We start from the raw sequence: 16,253 nt of genomic DNA, 5'->3' as shown, positions 1-16,253 counted from the left end.
GTAACTGCCAAAGAAGAAAGACACCAGAACCTTACAACAGCATTGTGGCAATACACAGATGAATAGAAATGGGTTAATCTAAGATGCAAAAGCTATCTAGGAATATGCCTAAGCCATTGGCCAAACAGTGTTGTAATTAACATAGTTTCTGTGTGATTATTCTGGTCTAGGCATCCAGGAAAAAAAAGCACAGTCTCAGTTTACAAATGGTACCTCTGTGTGTTTCTTTGGAACTGAACAATTGTAGGACCAAGCAGGACAGAAACTCTGTTTACATAATGGTGCCCAATGTGGGACCACATAAAGTCCGAGAAAGTTTAAAAAAAGAGAGAGAGAGAGAGAGTCTAGGCAGACAAAAGAACAGAGTCAAGCATGGCTTTTTGTTAGCAGCATTGTCTCAGGTGGGCTCTGTTTGCTGGCAGCAAGTAAAGGCATGGCTCCTTTTAGAGAGGCCTGACTCAGTGTTAGCAGAAAAAAAATCATGTAGCTCTTATAAGAGGCCCGGCCACCAAACACTTAAATTGTGTTTTTGTGCAGAGTGCTACTAGTTGATTAATGGCGACATAGACCCTCTGCATCCCTGGAGCTGGGGCCATCAGCATGGCTCACAGAGCTGGTGGTGAACGTACCTCTGCCATGTTGGATGGGGTGAAGCCAACAGGCAAAGTCGGCAGCATTAGTTCTAACCATGCCTCTGCTTGCCTCTAGCAAATCCTACTAGCTCAGTCGATAGAGCTCAAGACTCTTAATCTCAGGGTCATAGGTTTGAGACTAACGTTGGGTGCCAGTTGATACATGATTAATAAAAACTCAGAAAACGAAATTGAGGTTCAATCTGAAGATTCAAAGAGCAAAACAGCCATCCACTGATAATGTGGGATTCCCCTCTGTTGGCTTTGAATACCATTGGTTAACATAGAAACTGGCTTGGCTTATGATAGGGCAAAAGAGTAGAGCTAGGCTGGAAAACTAAACTGAATGCTGGGAAAAAGAAAGCAGAGTGAAGAGAAGCCATGGAGCCACTGCCAGAGACAGACATGCTGAAACCTTGCCAGTAGACCACAAGCCTTGTGGTAAAATATAAAATAATGGAGATGGGTTAATTCTAAATGTAAGAGTTAGCTAGCAATACGCTTAAGTAATTGGCCAAGTAGTGATTTAACTAATACAGTTTCTGTGTGGTTATTTTGGGAGTCTGAGTAGTCTGAGTAGCCGGGAAACGAACAAGCAGAGGGCGGCTGGAAACACACTAGCAGCCTCTTACTACACACTGACTCTTACCTCTACCTCAGTCCAAAATGGTGATCCTGCCTTCAGGAATCTCAGAATGAGACTGTCTGAGAGCTGTCTCCTCTAATCTTTTTTTTTTTTTTAATCTCCTCTAGTCTTATAATCCTCTCTAGGGCTGGCATTAAAGGCATGTGCTGCCCAGTTTCTATGGCAACTAGTGTGGCTACTAGGATTAAAGGTGTGTGTCACCATTGCCTGGTCTTTGAGGCTGACCAGTGCAGCTGTTTTAATCTCTGACCTTCATGCAAGCTTTATTTATTAAAATACAAATGAAATGCCACTACCACTAGCCACCACAGCTCCTTTCATAGACACATTTCTCTGTTACAAGGAGCTGAACACTCAGGCACAGTGAATAGCAAGTGAAAGTCTTTGTCCTAGCCAGCAGGGACCTCACCCACCGAGGTGTGGCTCCAGAGTCTTTAAGGGCAGAGACTTTGTCCAGGCAGCTGCAGGGGAGTTCACTGAGTAAGCAGTTAGAAGCAGTTTCAACAGAAGCTGAGATAAGTGGTTCTCCAGCTGTAGGGAGTTCCTCGGGAACAAGTTCCTAAGATAGACAGCCAGAGGGCAGTCTGCACAACCGGTTAGCTGAGACAGGTTAGCTAGGACGTCCTGACCTTTGGTTCCTAGAACAAAGTTGGTAGTTCTCCACGGGATTCTGCAGCGCTATCATAACTGGTCTTAATAAAAACCCGGAGTCAGATATTAGGGGGTACTGACAGCTGAAAGATGAGAGAAGCAGAGCTGCCAGGCCCTAGAGGCAGGGCACTCTTCTGCCCTGTGGCTAACTTTTGCCTCAAAAAAGTAGACTCCACATGGAGTTTCTTCGATGCCCATTATCTTCTCTGAAGTAGATTAGTGCTGCCAGGAGCAGACATATATCACTGTTATAACAACAACAACAACAACAACAAAATCCTATGTTATTAAAACATCTTCAATGCCATATTCTGTAGATTTCTGAAGTATTTGAAGACCACTTGTCTACCTAAAATGTTTCTGTTTGACCTTGAAAACATACCTAACATGACTACAAGATTAATTGTACTAGGTGACTAACTACTAATCTACATTTTTTAATTATCCTAAATAGTTTATAATAATACCTTTTGAGGGCTAGAAGTTTACATTGCATTGTTAAATGAACTGTACAGGTACAATAGTTGAGCAAAATTAGAAATGTTGTATAGTGTATTTTAACAAAAATAACCTGACATTTGTCAATATACAAAAATCCATATCAACGTAAAATAATTAAGACTACTAATTGCTTTTTTGTTTAAAAGTAGATTCAAGGGCTGGAGAGATGGCTCAGAGGTTAAGAACATTGACTGTTCTTCCGGAGATTCTGAGTTCAATTTCCAGCAACCACGTGGTGGCTCACAACCATCTGTAATGAGATCTGGTGCCTCTTCTGGCCTGCAGGCATACATGGAGGCTGAACACTGTGTACATAATAAATAAATCTTTTTTAAAAAAAAAAGTAGATTCAATAATCTACTCTTATACCCTATTATATCTATATATCCCCCTTTTTTCTTTTTAAAACAAAAATTCTGAATCTAATCTCCTTTGTTCAACTTTTTACCTGATCATTACCAATAACAACTTAAAACCAACTCCCCTGAACTATAACAAATATCCATAACCCACTAAATGACCCAAAACTACCACCCCACGACTTGGGAATGTGGGCGTTGTGTTCTTAAATTTACTTCCTACTGTCTGGGGGTAATGGCCTCTTTAGGGGATCCTTATCCTGAGAGAGGCAGCTGTATCATTTGTTGTCCGGTCTCTGTAATGGGAAGTGCAGGGTTTGTCTCATGGGAAGTGCAGGGTTTGTCTCATGTTCTGGCTAGAGTAGTCTGAGGCTGAACCATCTCAGCTAGCCACCTTGAAGTTGTCCTGAGCAGTTTGTAGTCCAAAGCCAATCTTTAGGTGATGTCAGCTCAGTGGTGTTGTCACAGTCCTGGTGGGATTGTCATTGTAGGACCCCATCTTTCTTTTGGAGTCTTCAGAGGTCACCATTAGATGTGGTCTTGGTTTACTACAGAAAACTTAAACATTTTAAAAGTCATATGCTCAGATCTCAACAAGGTTAAAGGATCAATATTTGCTATGTACATCCAGGGTACAAAAACTTAATTCCTAGTTACCTGATAGAGACTCAAACCTGAAATCATGTACAGGGAGCTAGATGAAGCCTTTTTCTTGAATTAGAACTCTATATGACCATTAATACCTGACACAAAGTTTATATATGTGTGTGTGTGTGTGTGTTTAAAATATATATTAATCATAAATTTTGAGATAATATTCATACCTTTTTAAAATTTTTTTAAAAATCTAAATATAACCAAAGAGTTATGAGATAGTGGCAATAGAATAGTCCCTAACTTTGGTTTTTTCCTCTGTCCCATATCAGGATTTGTTGGACTCTAGTGTCCAAACCGAGAAGGAGTTGCCCCCAGAGACCACCTCATACACCACAGCCGATGCAAAAGCATGAGGATTTTATTAATTCTGTCATGACAGGGTCCCTCAGCATTCGGGAAGCCAAGAGACCTCGACTAGCTGGTACAGTCTACTTTTAAAGGAGAAGGCCCCATAGAAACAAGAGGGGTTGTTCCTTGACCATTATGATTGGCTTGTTCAAAAAGGGCTAATATCAATAATTGGCTGGAGAACTATTGTCAGATCAGATGAGGTAAGACGTCATTTTGACCCCGTTTCCCAGGGGACTGAGTCAAAACATACGTGTATGGGTAATTGTTCAGGAACTGAGTACGTGCATGTGTAGCTGTTAGGTCCTTGGTTCCCAGGGGAGGAGGGGAAGCACTGAGACACAGAGGCTGAGAGGGTTTGGAATTCAGAATTGTCTAAAATCTTACAGATTCTCCATCAAGGAGATTAGATTCTAGCTCAGCCGTTCTCAACCTGGGGGTCTCGACCCCTTTGGGAGTCAAATGACCGTTTCACAGGGATCGAATATCAGATATCCACATATTTACATTTGATTCATAACAGTATCAAAATTACAGTGATGAAGTAGTAATGGAAATAGTTTTACTGTTGGAGTCAATGCAACATGAGGACTGCAACATGAGGAAGGCTGAGATTCTAGTTAAACCTGAATTGAACTCAGCAAGAATACAAGATGGCCCAGCAGTGGTGGCACATACCTTTAACCCCAACACTCGGGAGGCAGAGGCAGGCAGATCTCTGTAAGTTTGAGGTCAGCCTGGTCTACAGAGCAAGTTCCAGGATATGATGAAGGAACCTTTGCACTGTCTTGCACCGTAACACCTTAGCCCCTCCCTTTTGCATCCTTCCCTTCCCAGAAATCTCACTGTGCCTCTGGGACGTTCTACACTGCACTGTCACCTAATAACGACATGCCTATTATTCCAGCACTCAGGAGGTGGAGGCAGGAAGATCGGGAGTTCAAAGCTAGCCTGAGCAGCATAGCAAGACTGTCTCAAAACACAAGCATTCCTCTTTGCTGTTCAGTTTATGTTTTGGTATCCAGAGAGATCCCATTGCCTCAGTCATCATCAGCCTCTAGGGTCTGGTCCTCAGCTGTGCCCTGGTGCAGAGAGAGACCTGCTGATCAATGGTGCCAGCCTCGCTCTTTGGTGTTTGGCTGGAGTTCTTCCCATGGGCACTGTGGCCATTTGTGCCTGTGCAATGGTGAGGGGGCTGACTTGTGGCTCAGCATAATAGAGGCCACAGCCCTTCAGTCTCAGAGGGACGTGTCCCACACGTTGGCCACAGTGGAAGCAGCAGAGCAGACGGAGGCCCTGGACCCCGTTTCTCGTTCCCCTTTTCCACTTGTTTCCATCCCCAGTTTCCACTCTCAAACCAAAAAGTATCAGCCTCCTTCTCGCAGACTTCACCTTATCAAAAGCCCACTTTTGGAGCCCTGGGGGACGCGCTTCAGTCAGCCGAGTGCTGGCCATGAGGACCGAAGTTCTGTCCCCAGTACCTAGATAAAAAGCCTGGGCTGGACATGCGACTCAGTGGGTAAAGCCACCAGCTACCAACCCTGACAGCCTTAGTTCACACCTCTCCCCACTTCCCTACCCCCATCCACATGGTGAATATGGAGAACTGACTCCCAAAACCTGCCCTCTGGCCTCCACTCTCATGCCACAGCACACTCTCAGCCATACGTGTGTGTGTGTGTGTGTGTGCGCGCGCGCGCACACACACACACACACACACACACATACACTAAACAAAATTTAATGAAGTATTTTTAAATAAAAGATATTAAAAAATAAAAACCAGGAACTATGAGCACCTGTACTCTGCTGAGGAGGCAGACACAGAAAAGATTTCTGGGACTCGCTGGCTAAGAAGCTTAGCCTCGCTGGGGAGCTAAGGTTCAGTGAGAGACCCTGTCTCAGAAAGTATGGAGGGTGACTGAAGAAGGCACCGAGCGCTGCCCTAAATGTCACATGCATGTGTGCAAACACACATGGGAGGGACCTAAGCCCCACATGCATGTGTGCAAACACACATGGGAGGTACGTGAGCCCCACATGCACGTGTGCAAACACACAGAAGGGAGGACCTAAGCCCCACATGCACATGTGCAAACACACATGGGAGGACCTGAGCCCCGCATGCACATGTGCAAACACACATGGGAGGACCTGAGCCCCACATGCACATGTGCAAACACACAGGAGGGAGGACCTAAGGCCCACATGCACATGTGCAAACACACACATGGGGGACTTAAGGCCCCACAAGAACATGTATAGACACACACGTGGTGGGGGGTGGCACAAAATCTTTAGGGGGAAATGCCTTTAAAATAGTTATTGAATTTCATTTCCTCCTCCTCCATTTTCTTAGGTGATGTATGTGTATGAGAGAGAGACAGACATGGTGTGGGAGAATTGTCTGTATTCTGTCAATCATGTATTTTAATAAAACACTGATTGACCAGACAGGCAGTATAGGCGGGAAAGCCAGACAGGAAGTAGGGGTGGAGCAAAAGAGACTGGGAGTATTCTGGGAAGCAGGAAGCTCCCTCTGCCATTCCTGCCCAGATCACCGAAGAAGCAACATGTGAGCTGACAGCTGAAAAAGGTACCAAGCTATATGGCTAACATAGATCAGAATAATGGGTTAAGATAAGTCATAAGAACTAAGTAGCCTGACCTAATGGGCCAATCAGTTTATAATCTTATGGAGTCCTGTGTGTGATTTTTCCTTGGGGTTTGCCAGTTGTGGGGTACTGGGCGGGACAGAAACCCCAACAAGCCGGCCCTATCACACTACACAGACAGACAGACAGACAGACAGAGAGACAGAAAGTCTCATGTAGTCCAGGCTAGCCTAGAACTCACTGTGTAGCCCAAGGATGACCTCTGCTCTGATCTAGAAGCCCCTGTCTCCCAAACAATAGGATCACAGGCAGTCATCACCGAACCTTCAGAATTTGCTGAAAGATTTTTCATGACTAAGGATCTTATGATGGATATTTTAAAACAAAAACATGTTTTGTATATTAATAGTATCTGGATTAAACGTCTCAACTCTTTGGTTATTTCTAATATCATCTGCCTTAACTATGTGTTCAGAAGTTCACAGTGGCTCCCCAAGGAAGTCATGTGATTGCACCTGCCAGACACCAGGAGGTGCCATTGAGCTGAGTTTTTCTTTTCCTGAGACTGAGGGAGGGAGAGGAGAGGAGAGGGAGGATTATGGAGCTATATGAGCTTGAATCCGAAAGCCAGGGGAAGGCCTGCTGTTGCTTATGACTCCTTGAGAGCCACCTCGTCCCTCCTCTAGGGTCTGAATCCTGGCTCAGTCTGTCACTGGGATGGAGGTCCTGACGGAGGCTGAGGGTCTACAGAGTTCAATAACAGAATTTAATAACAGCCTGCATGACGCTCTAGATCCCATTCCTAATACACATATTTTTTAAAAAAAATCAAACCAGGCTGAAATAACAAAAAGCAGCCTCCATTATAAAGCAGCCTTTAGCAATGCAGGGCTTCCACTATGGGGCTAGGCCATCTCGTTCCATGAGGCCCACTTCAGGGGTCCCCAGCAGGTAGAAGTTTCTGTGCCAGTTTTTGCTTCCATTCTGAGCTGAGCTCTCCGGCAGACAGGAGGGGACATCGGGGGAAGGTGACCTCGCCTCTGAGGACAGGCTAGGGTGCTGGGATCAGCTGTCCTGAGGCCAGACCTCATGAGGTTTCCGGCTATGGCCATCAGTGAGTTCTCTATGCTATATACTCTGTCCGATATGGCAGATTTGTTTTGGTTGATTTGGCTTGATGGGGGCGGGATGTGTCCCTAACGTGGCTCTCAGCCATGCTGACACCGCACCTGAGGGCAGGTTATTTTAGGTCTCCATCTTAGCAGCACAAACTAGCTTTGACTTGCTGGTTTAAGAAATATTTTATCTGAGTCCTTTGCACCGCAAACCCCAGCTCTCAGGAGGCTGAGCAGGAGGATCACTTGAGACCAAGTAAGAGTTCATCTGAGCTGGGCATAGTGGCACACACCTTTAATCCCAACACTCAGGAGGCAGAGGCAGGAGGATCTCTGTGAGTTCAAGGCCAGCCTGGTCTATAGAGCAAGTTCTGGGACAGCTAGGGTTACACAGAGAAACCCTGTCTCAAGAAAAATAAAATAAAACAGAAGCTGGGACTAGAGAAGCCTCAGCAATCAAGAGCACGGGCTGCTCTTCCACAGGACCCAGGTTTGAACCCTAGCTTCCACATGGCCATCTGTAACTCCAGTTCCAGGGGATCTGACGCCCTCTTCTGGCCTCAGAAGGCACTGCACACATGTGGTGAACAGAGCAAAGAACCTACATACATGAAATAAAGATAAATCTCCAAAAATACACATATTTAATGTCTGTTTATAGAAACAGAGAACCCTAATGAAGGCTGAGGTGTAGTCAATGGTGGACATATGTGCTGGGCTCTCCAGCAGATAGGGCTGAGGCAGAGCCAGTCCTGATAGCTCTCTCTGGGGCGGGGTGGCGAGTGTCAACCACCCAGACACACACACACACACACACACACACACACACACACACACACACACACACCACCCGGGAGAAACACACTGAACCAGGAATCTGTCAAAGCAGGATCTCAATTTATTGCATCAGGACAGGAACTTATATAGGGCTGAGGTAGTAGGCTGGGGTGTTGGGATGGGGTGAGGTGGAGTGAGGAATAAGGACCAATAAATATCCTGCTACGGTGGGCAGAGGTAGGCCTAGGTCAGGCTGTGATGAGTCACTCCTCTCCAAACTCAAGTTAGGCTCAGGAAGTTGCATTGGGCCTCACCAAACTCAAGCTCAGGAAGTTACACTGGGCCTCACCAAACTCAAGTCAGGCTCAGGAAGTTACACTGGGCCTAATGAGGCCCAACACGCATGGTGACCATGATAAGGTCCTGGGTTCTGTCCCCAGAGCCAAAGTATCAACAACATTTGTGGGTTTGTTTGCCTGGGTGTGGCCGCTAATATCAGTGTGATTGTTTGTGACACATTCTTGGTCGTCAGCTTGACACATCCACAAAAAGGGAGCCTCGTTTATGATCCCCTCTCTCATTGGGCTATGGACTTGTCTGTGGGGCATGTGTTTGCATACTGATGGAGGAGGACCTGACTGGTTGTTGGTGGTGCCACCCTGGGCACGTGGCCCTGGGTTGTATAAAGAATCTGAGCTGAACGGAAGCAGGAAGTGAGCCAGTAAGCACGTTCCTCTGCGCTTCCTGCTTCGAGCTCCTGCCTTGGTTTCTCCTGGTGAACTGTACCTTGTAAACCAAATAAACCCTCCCCTCCCACAGCTGGTTTTGGCCCTAAATTTAACCAGGACAGTGTTTGGAGAGGCAGCAGGAAGCTCGCTTCCCACGGTGGCAGGCAGTACCCCGAGGAAATCCCCCGGGGTTTGGGGGACCTCAGCTCAGGCCAAACTGGTCTTCGTGGTTTGAGTACAGAAAAGAACTTTAGGTCTATCTACTTTATGAAGTAGGGTTGGGTCCTAATAATGGTATTTTAATATAAGCTTGGGTGTGAGGGTGAAGAGAAAGAAGGGGAGACACAGCATGCTTTGGAGATCATGAGTGTAGGCTCCCCAGAGGCGCTCTCCAGTTGTCTGCGGTGCACAGAGGTCCGTGTGCAGGATTTGGCGCAGTGTGAGGATTCTATGAGATTAGGAAGGCTGAGGTCACTGTGGGGGTCCCTGAGGGGCACCTGGGAGGACTCCAGCTGACAGCTGAGAGTCTAGCCACGGGGGTACTAGAAGATAGGGTTTTTTAATATTAAAAGTTTTGCCTGAGATTCTGAGTCCTTGCCTGGGGAAGTAAACAATGCCCTAGACCGTAAACACCTGGGCCTTAAACACAGACCTTGTTACTTTTAACATAAAATAGCTCTATATGAGAATACGAAGTCTATGTTTGGAGCAAATACTGGGTTGCTCTGTGTGTGAGGGTACCACAGTTCAAGTGTGGAGGTTACGGAACAGTTCACAGAAGCCAGTTCTCTCTGTCCACAGGATCAAGCCCAGGTCCTCAGGCTGGTAATGCCCTGATGTGCTGAGCCATCTTGCGGGCTCAGATGTTGCTGACTGTGCTGGAATTCTGGCTTCCTGTTCCCGAGAGGCTTCAGCCAGACCCTGGTGAGGGTTTTTTCCTTCCTGTGGTCTCTCAATTCTTGTCTATCCCGCCTCAGTCAATATTATTTGATATCTTGACCCAGTAAACACATTTCTGGACATGCCTGGGAGAATTTCTAAATCGAGTTAGCCGTTGTGATCCAACACGGACGCGGACCACACTCTAGTAGATCTGTGCAGCCTGTCCTCTGCAAGCATGCACCCTCTGGGTTGCGCAAGCCGCACTGTGGGTGGGGCTGCTAGGCCTCCCAAGTCCTGCGTGCACACACCGGGCCCTCCCCACGGTGGCCGCAAGAGGGCAGCATCTTCTCCGTAAAGGCGGCCGGGTAGGCTGGACCGGAGGGGCAGCGTAGGCCGGAGCTTCCTGTTTCCACAAATGGCCGCCGTAACACCGAAAGTCTTTCAGAAGATTCTGGCACTGGTGACGGGAACACGCACTAGGTGTGACCTGGAAGAGCCCTCGGTATTTCTGAAGGATGGCTAGTTTCTCAAGGGCTCTAATGCCCATCTTGAGCCGGCTCTGTAACGTGGGCCCTCCTGGCTCCTGTCCCCGGGGCTGTCCCTCCTGAAGGAGGAAGTCGCCTGGTGACTTCGTTCCCTAAACTGAACTGTTCTGGAAGTAAAGAACTTGACTCCCAGGCACCCCCCAGGCACCCCAGCGAGAACATTTTTCAGAAAACAAAGTCAACCTCAGAAATTCGGTTTAAAATGTGTCACCCTCAAATTATCACCAACAGCCCCACCCCCACCCCATCCTGGCTGGTGTTTGGGTGGTTTTGAAACAATTTCTGCTATGATGTTTGTAACGGGGAAGTGGAATTTATAAATTAACACACCATTATGTCCACAGTCAGTTTGGGTAGACGTCACAAAAGTATTATTGATGATTATGCTGAGCCAGCCCCTTTAAACTTTTTTAATATGTATTTAGTGTATGTGGGGGTGTACGTGCCAGATAAGTGTGGGCACATGTGTGGTAGTCAGAGGACAACTTTTGTGGAGTCAGTTTCTCTCCTTCTACCATAAGGCAAATTAAATTCAGGTTGTCAGGCTTAGCCAAAAGTGCCTACCCACTGAGCCATCTCACCAGCCCAGAAATTCTAAATACTAAAAAGTTTTGGGTGAGTTTATTTGACTTTAATACTTGCTTCTTTTTATTATAGAATCAGTGCTTTTTGTGGGGGAGGGAGACATTATAATCTAACCCAACCATAGAAGACTCTTGCTATGGAACATTCTAGATCTCTTTATATGTATACATACACACACACACACACACACACACACAATTTCAGACCTATCCTCATAACCCCCTAAAATAAAATAGATAATAGTCAACTCTTGTTACTTCAAAACCAAGCAAGCTTTGTTGGGCGGTGGTGGCACACGCCTTTAATTCCAGCACTTGGAGGGCAGAGGCAGGTGCATCTCTCTGAGTTCAAGACCAACCTGGTCTACAGAGCAAGTTCCAGGACAGGCTCCAAAGCTACACAGAGAAGCCTTACTGGCTAAAATTTACTGAAAATGTCTTAAGGATGGAAAGATGGCTTAGCAGGTGAAGGCTCTTGTCACCCAGTGTGGTTGTGACCTGACTTCTACTCCTGGGCCATAAGGTAGAAGGAGATGGCTGATTCCAGAGGTTATCCTTTGACCTCCACATGTGTGTTATGGCTTGTGTGTCACCCATAATAGGTAGGTAGATACATACATACACATATATACATGCATAGACACATAGCTACATAGATAGATACAGAGACAGACAGACGGACATACAGAGATAGATAGATAGATAGATAGATAGATAGATAGATAGATAGATAGATAGAGTGGGGATAATGGCATACACCTTTAATCTAAACACTCAAGAGACAGAAGCAGGCAGATCTCTGTGAGTTCAAGGCTGGTCAGGTTTAGATAGTGAGTTCCAGGCCAGCTAGAGTTACACTGTGAAACCCTATCTAAAATAAAAGTAATTTAAAGATTAAAAAAGCTTAAAAAACTTAAATTGAACTCTTTTCTCTCAAGTATTTCCTTCCTTGGAAGGAAGGGAGGCATGAACTCTTCCCTTCATTCTGCTGTCCCTTATAGGCTTCAAGTGGAGCTGCCCAGGCCCAGCTCCCCCAGTGGCTCATGAGAGGCCATGGACTGATGGAAGCCAGACCTCGCTTTACATTCTTCCTGACCCACTTCACACACACACTCACATGCTCACACATAACTCATGCTCACACACTCACACTCACACACACATCCACACACTCATACACACTCACATGCTCACACACGTGCACACACTCATGCAAATTCACACGCACTCACACACACTCACACACTCACACTCACACACACACACACACACACACACACACCCCACCTCTGATGATGGAGCTGTCCACCACAGTGCTGCTGGAGGGAGTCATGTTCATCTCGAGTCCATGGTCAGTCTCTGGGGTGCGCTAGATGTTGTAACAGTCTTTCTGAGAATATGGCTGGAGAAAACTGCAAGAAAGAATATTCTAGGGTTGGGGCAGCGGCTCAGTGGGTAAACTACTTACCATATGTAGGTGGGTTTTTCTGTCCCTCCTGCCAGCTGTCAATCACGACACGAAGACTAATCAAGTACGAAAAGTTGACCGAAAGCTTAGTCTTGTTTTGGACTCGCTCTCATAACTTAAATTAACCATTTCTATTAATTTACTTCCTGCCTTGTGGCTTTATCACCTTTATGGTGTACTCCTATGCTGCCACCTCTGAGTCTCTGGCATCTCTCTGTCTCTCTGCCCTTCTTCCCAGCATCATCTCTGCCTGGAAAATCCTGCCTAGCAATTGGCTGTTCAGCTTTTTTATTAAACCTAACTGAGTGGCAAACCTTCACAGTGTAAGGATTATTTCACAACAACCATACGAGAATGAGGATGTGAGTTCAAATCTCTCGGACTCGTGAGAAGCCAGGTATGGTAGGTGTCTCTAATCCCAATGCTCTAACAGTGAGATGTGGGCAGGAGAGTCCCCAGGGGCTTACAGGCCAGCTAGCAATGCCCAGCAACAAAGAGACCCTGTCGCAAACAAGGTGGAAGGCAAGGGCCAACACATGAGGTTGTCCTCTGAGACCCAGGTGTCCTCGACCTCTGACCTCTGACACCTGCTATGGCACATGAGCCTCCACATATATACACACACAGAGACAGCCATATATACACAGAGACACACAAACACACAGAGAAACAAACACACACAGAGAGACACACAGAGACATACAGACACACAGAGATACACACACACAGAGACACACAGAGACATACAGACACACAGAGATACACAGAGACACATTTACACAGAGATACATATACAAACACACAGAGACACAGACACATACACACACATACAGAGACACATATACATAGAGACACACAAACACAAAGAGACACAGACACACACACATGGACACAAAGACACACAGACAGACATGCACACACAGACACACACACACACACACACACACACACACATTTTCCAAGTTCCTGCACTTGGAACACCATGATCCAGAGTTCAGTGAGCAAAAAGAACTCAGTAAAAGATGACAGTCAACAAAGCAACCAGGAGCTAAATGACGTAGCCCACAATTAAGGCTTTGGAATCAATTCCATGTAATGGAAAACCACTGGAGGGTTTTCAGTAGGAAAATGACATGATTAGGTTTGTATTTCAAGGGAATAAACAGCAATAAAGAATAATGAATACCCACGCCTCCACTACGCATTCTCAGCAATAGGTCATTACAAGCACAAACGTGCTGCGTTTTCTCCAGCCCCCCTCCCCCTACTTTTAATGGATATAACCACTGTTCCGCCTCAGGTAATTTTTATTATTATTATCTTGTTATGTATCTTGCCACCTTGAAATTATGCATAGATTATGTTATATTGTTGAACATTTTATAAATAAGATTATGCTGTTTTTCTAGCTGTCTGTGGTTCAACATTGCTTGTGAGTTTTTACCCTGTTGGTGTGTCTAATTCCATCCCTTCATTACTTTCTGTTATGATCTATAAAGTACCATTATTTTACATTGTCTCTTGACGAACATTAGGTTTTCCCCGTTAATATTCAATTATAAGAAATGCTGCCCTGAAGGCCAGAGAGCTGGCTCAGTTGGTAAAAGGGCTTGCTCAAGCTTGAAGACCTAACTTTGAGCCACAGCACCCACAAAAAAAGTCAGGCATGGTGACACACTTGTAACCCCAGTGCTGGAGAGGGAGAGATAGGTGAGTCCCTGGGACTCCCTGGCTGGCCAGCATAGGCTAATGATCAAGTCTCAGATCAGTGAGAAACCTTGTCTCAGAAGCCAAGGCAGGAGGCTGGAGAGATGGCTCGGTGGTAGAGATCTCTTAGGACTCTCGCAGAGGACCTGGGTCGAGGTTCCCAGTTCACGCATGTCAGAACACAAACACCTATAATTCAAGTTGCAGGAGATCTAACACCCTCTTCTGACTCCGAAGGGCTCCTACACTCATGGAGTGCACACCCAGGCACACACATATAAGATAAAATATAAAATAATAAAATAAAATAAAATATGAGATGGATTGTTCCTGAGGAAGGACACACCCTAGGATCTGGTTTGACCACGGGCCTCCACTTGCATGCAAACAAACATACATGCACCTACACACACACACACACACACACACACACACACGGGGAGGCTGTATTGCGGAACTGGGGAGATTGATAAAGTGCGTGGCACACAGAAATGAGAACCTAAATTTGGATCTACAGCACACACATAAAAGCTGGGGGTACACATCTGTAATCCCAACACAGGAGGGGAGGAGGGGAGACAGGTAAATCCCTAGAGCGCATTGGCCAGTCAGTCCAGCCAACTGGCTCCACGAGAAGTCCAGGTTCCATAAGGAAACACTGTCTCAAAAAATAAGGCGGCTAATGATCAACGAAGACACCAACGCCAACCTCTGTTCTCCAAATGCGCGGGCACAGAAGTGCAGGCGCATTGCGTGCGCGTGTGCACGCGCACACACACAGAAATGGTATCGTGAACATCTTGTTCTTCATTGGTGCACTCTTCTTTGCAAAAACACCTAGGAGCAGGATAATTTCTGCACCTAACAACATGTAGATGGCCAGCTTGCCAAGGCATTCCACACTGCACGCAGAGCTGCCAGCTACGCCCGCCCACGCCTTGCCTGCGTGGACAGAGCTGACTCCACAGCCTCAGAAACACGTGGTAACATCAGACCTCCCTGCACGGTCTGGAGGTGGGAAAAGCTCTATCCTTTACCTTTCCAATCCTGACTCATGAGTGAAGTGAAATTTTTTTCTTTGCTTATGAATGTTTTGCCTACATGTATTTGTATGTGCCATATACATGCGATGACAGCAGAGGCCAGAGGAGGGCGCTATGTCCCTTAAACCGGAGTCAAGATGACTGAGCTGCCCCTGTGGGTGCTCAGAAGTGAACACTAGTGGTCCTCGAGAAGAGCGGCCAGTGCTCTTAACATCTGAGCCATCTCTCCACCCTAAGGTGGAGTCTTCATGGATCCAAAAACCACTGCCTTCCCTATCAACTGTTAACTTGTTCTTTTTGATGATTCCCCCCTCGTTTCTTTTCTTAACAATATTTTAGGATTATTTTATGAACTAGTCATCTGATTAGCATATTTGCATAGAGAATTTTACACATGGGGCATTGTTCTGAAACACTAAAGAGTCAACTGTGGGAAAGAAGAAAGCAAAAACTTTGTCTTTGCGGAGCTTACTGTGTATGCCCATGTGTACATACATGTACACACATGTGGAGGCCAGAGGTCTGTGCTACTACCCTCCTCTAGCAGTCTCCACTCCACTTAGTGAGACAGGATCTGAGACAGGATCTCTCTTGGGCTAAACACGCTGGCCAGGGAGCCTCCTGTCCCAGGACTGTGATACTGTGATTAAGACTGTTCCTCTATGTCTGGTTTTTTCTTTTCTTCTTCTTCTTCTTCTTCTTCTTCTTCTTCTTCTTCTTCTTCTTCTTCTTCTTCTTCTTCTTCTTTCTTTCTTTCTTTCTTTTTTTTCTTTTCTTTTTTTTCGAGACAGGGTTCTCTGTGTAGCTTTGGAGCCTGTCCTGGAACTAGCTCTGTAGACCAGGCTGGCCTTGAAGTCACAGAGATCTGCCTGCCTCTGCCTCCTGAGTACTGGGGTTAAAGGCGTGCGCCAGATAAAGCCCAATCCCTTAAAATGGTACACAAACTCCTTTAAGCCGCCAAGCCCCAGCCTGTTTCACCCAGTCACGGTGTCAGC

This window comes from Myodes glareolus, chromosome 6, assembly GCF_982192425.1.
Source record: "Myodes glareolus chromosome 6, mMyoGla1.1, whole genome shotgun sequence".
Taxonomy (NCBI): domain Eukaryota; kingdom Metazoa; phylum Chordata; class Mammalia; order Rodentia; family Cricetidae; genus Myodes; species Myodes glareolus.
This window is presented reverse-complemented; position numbering follows the sequence as displayed.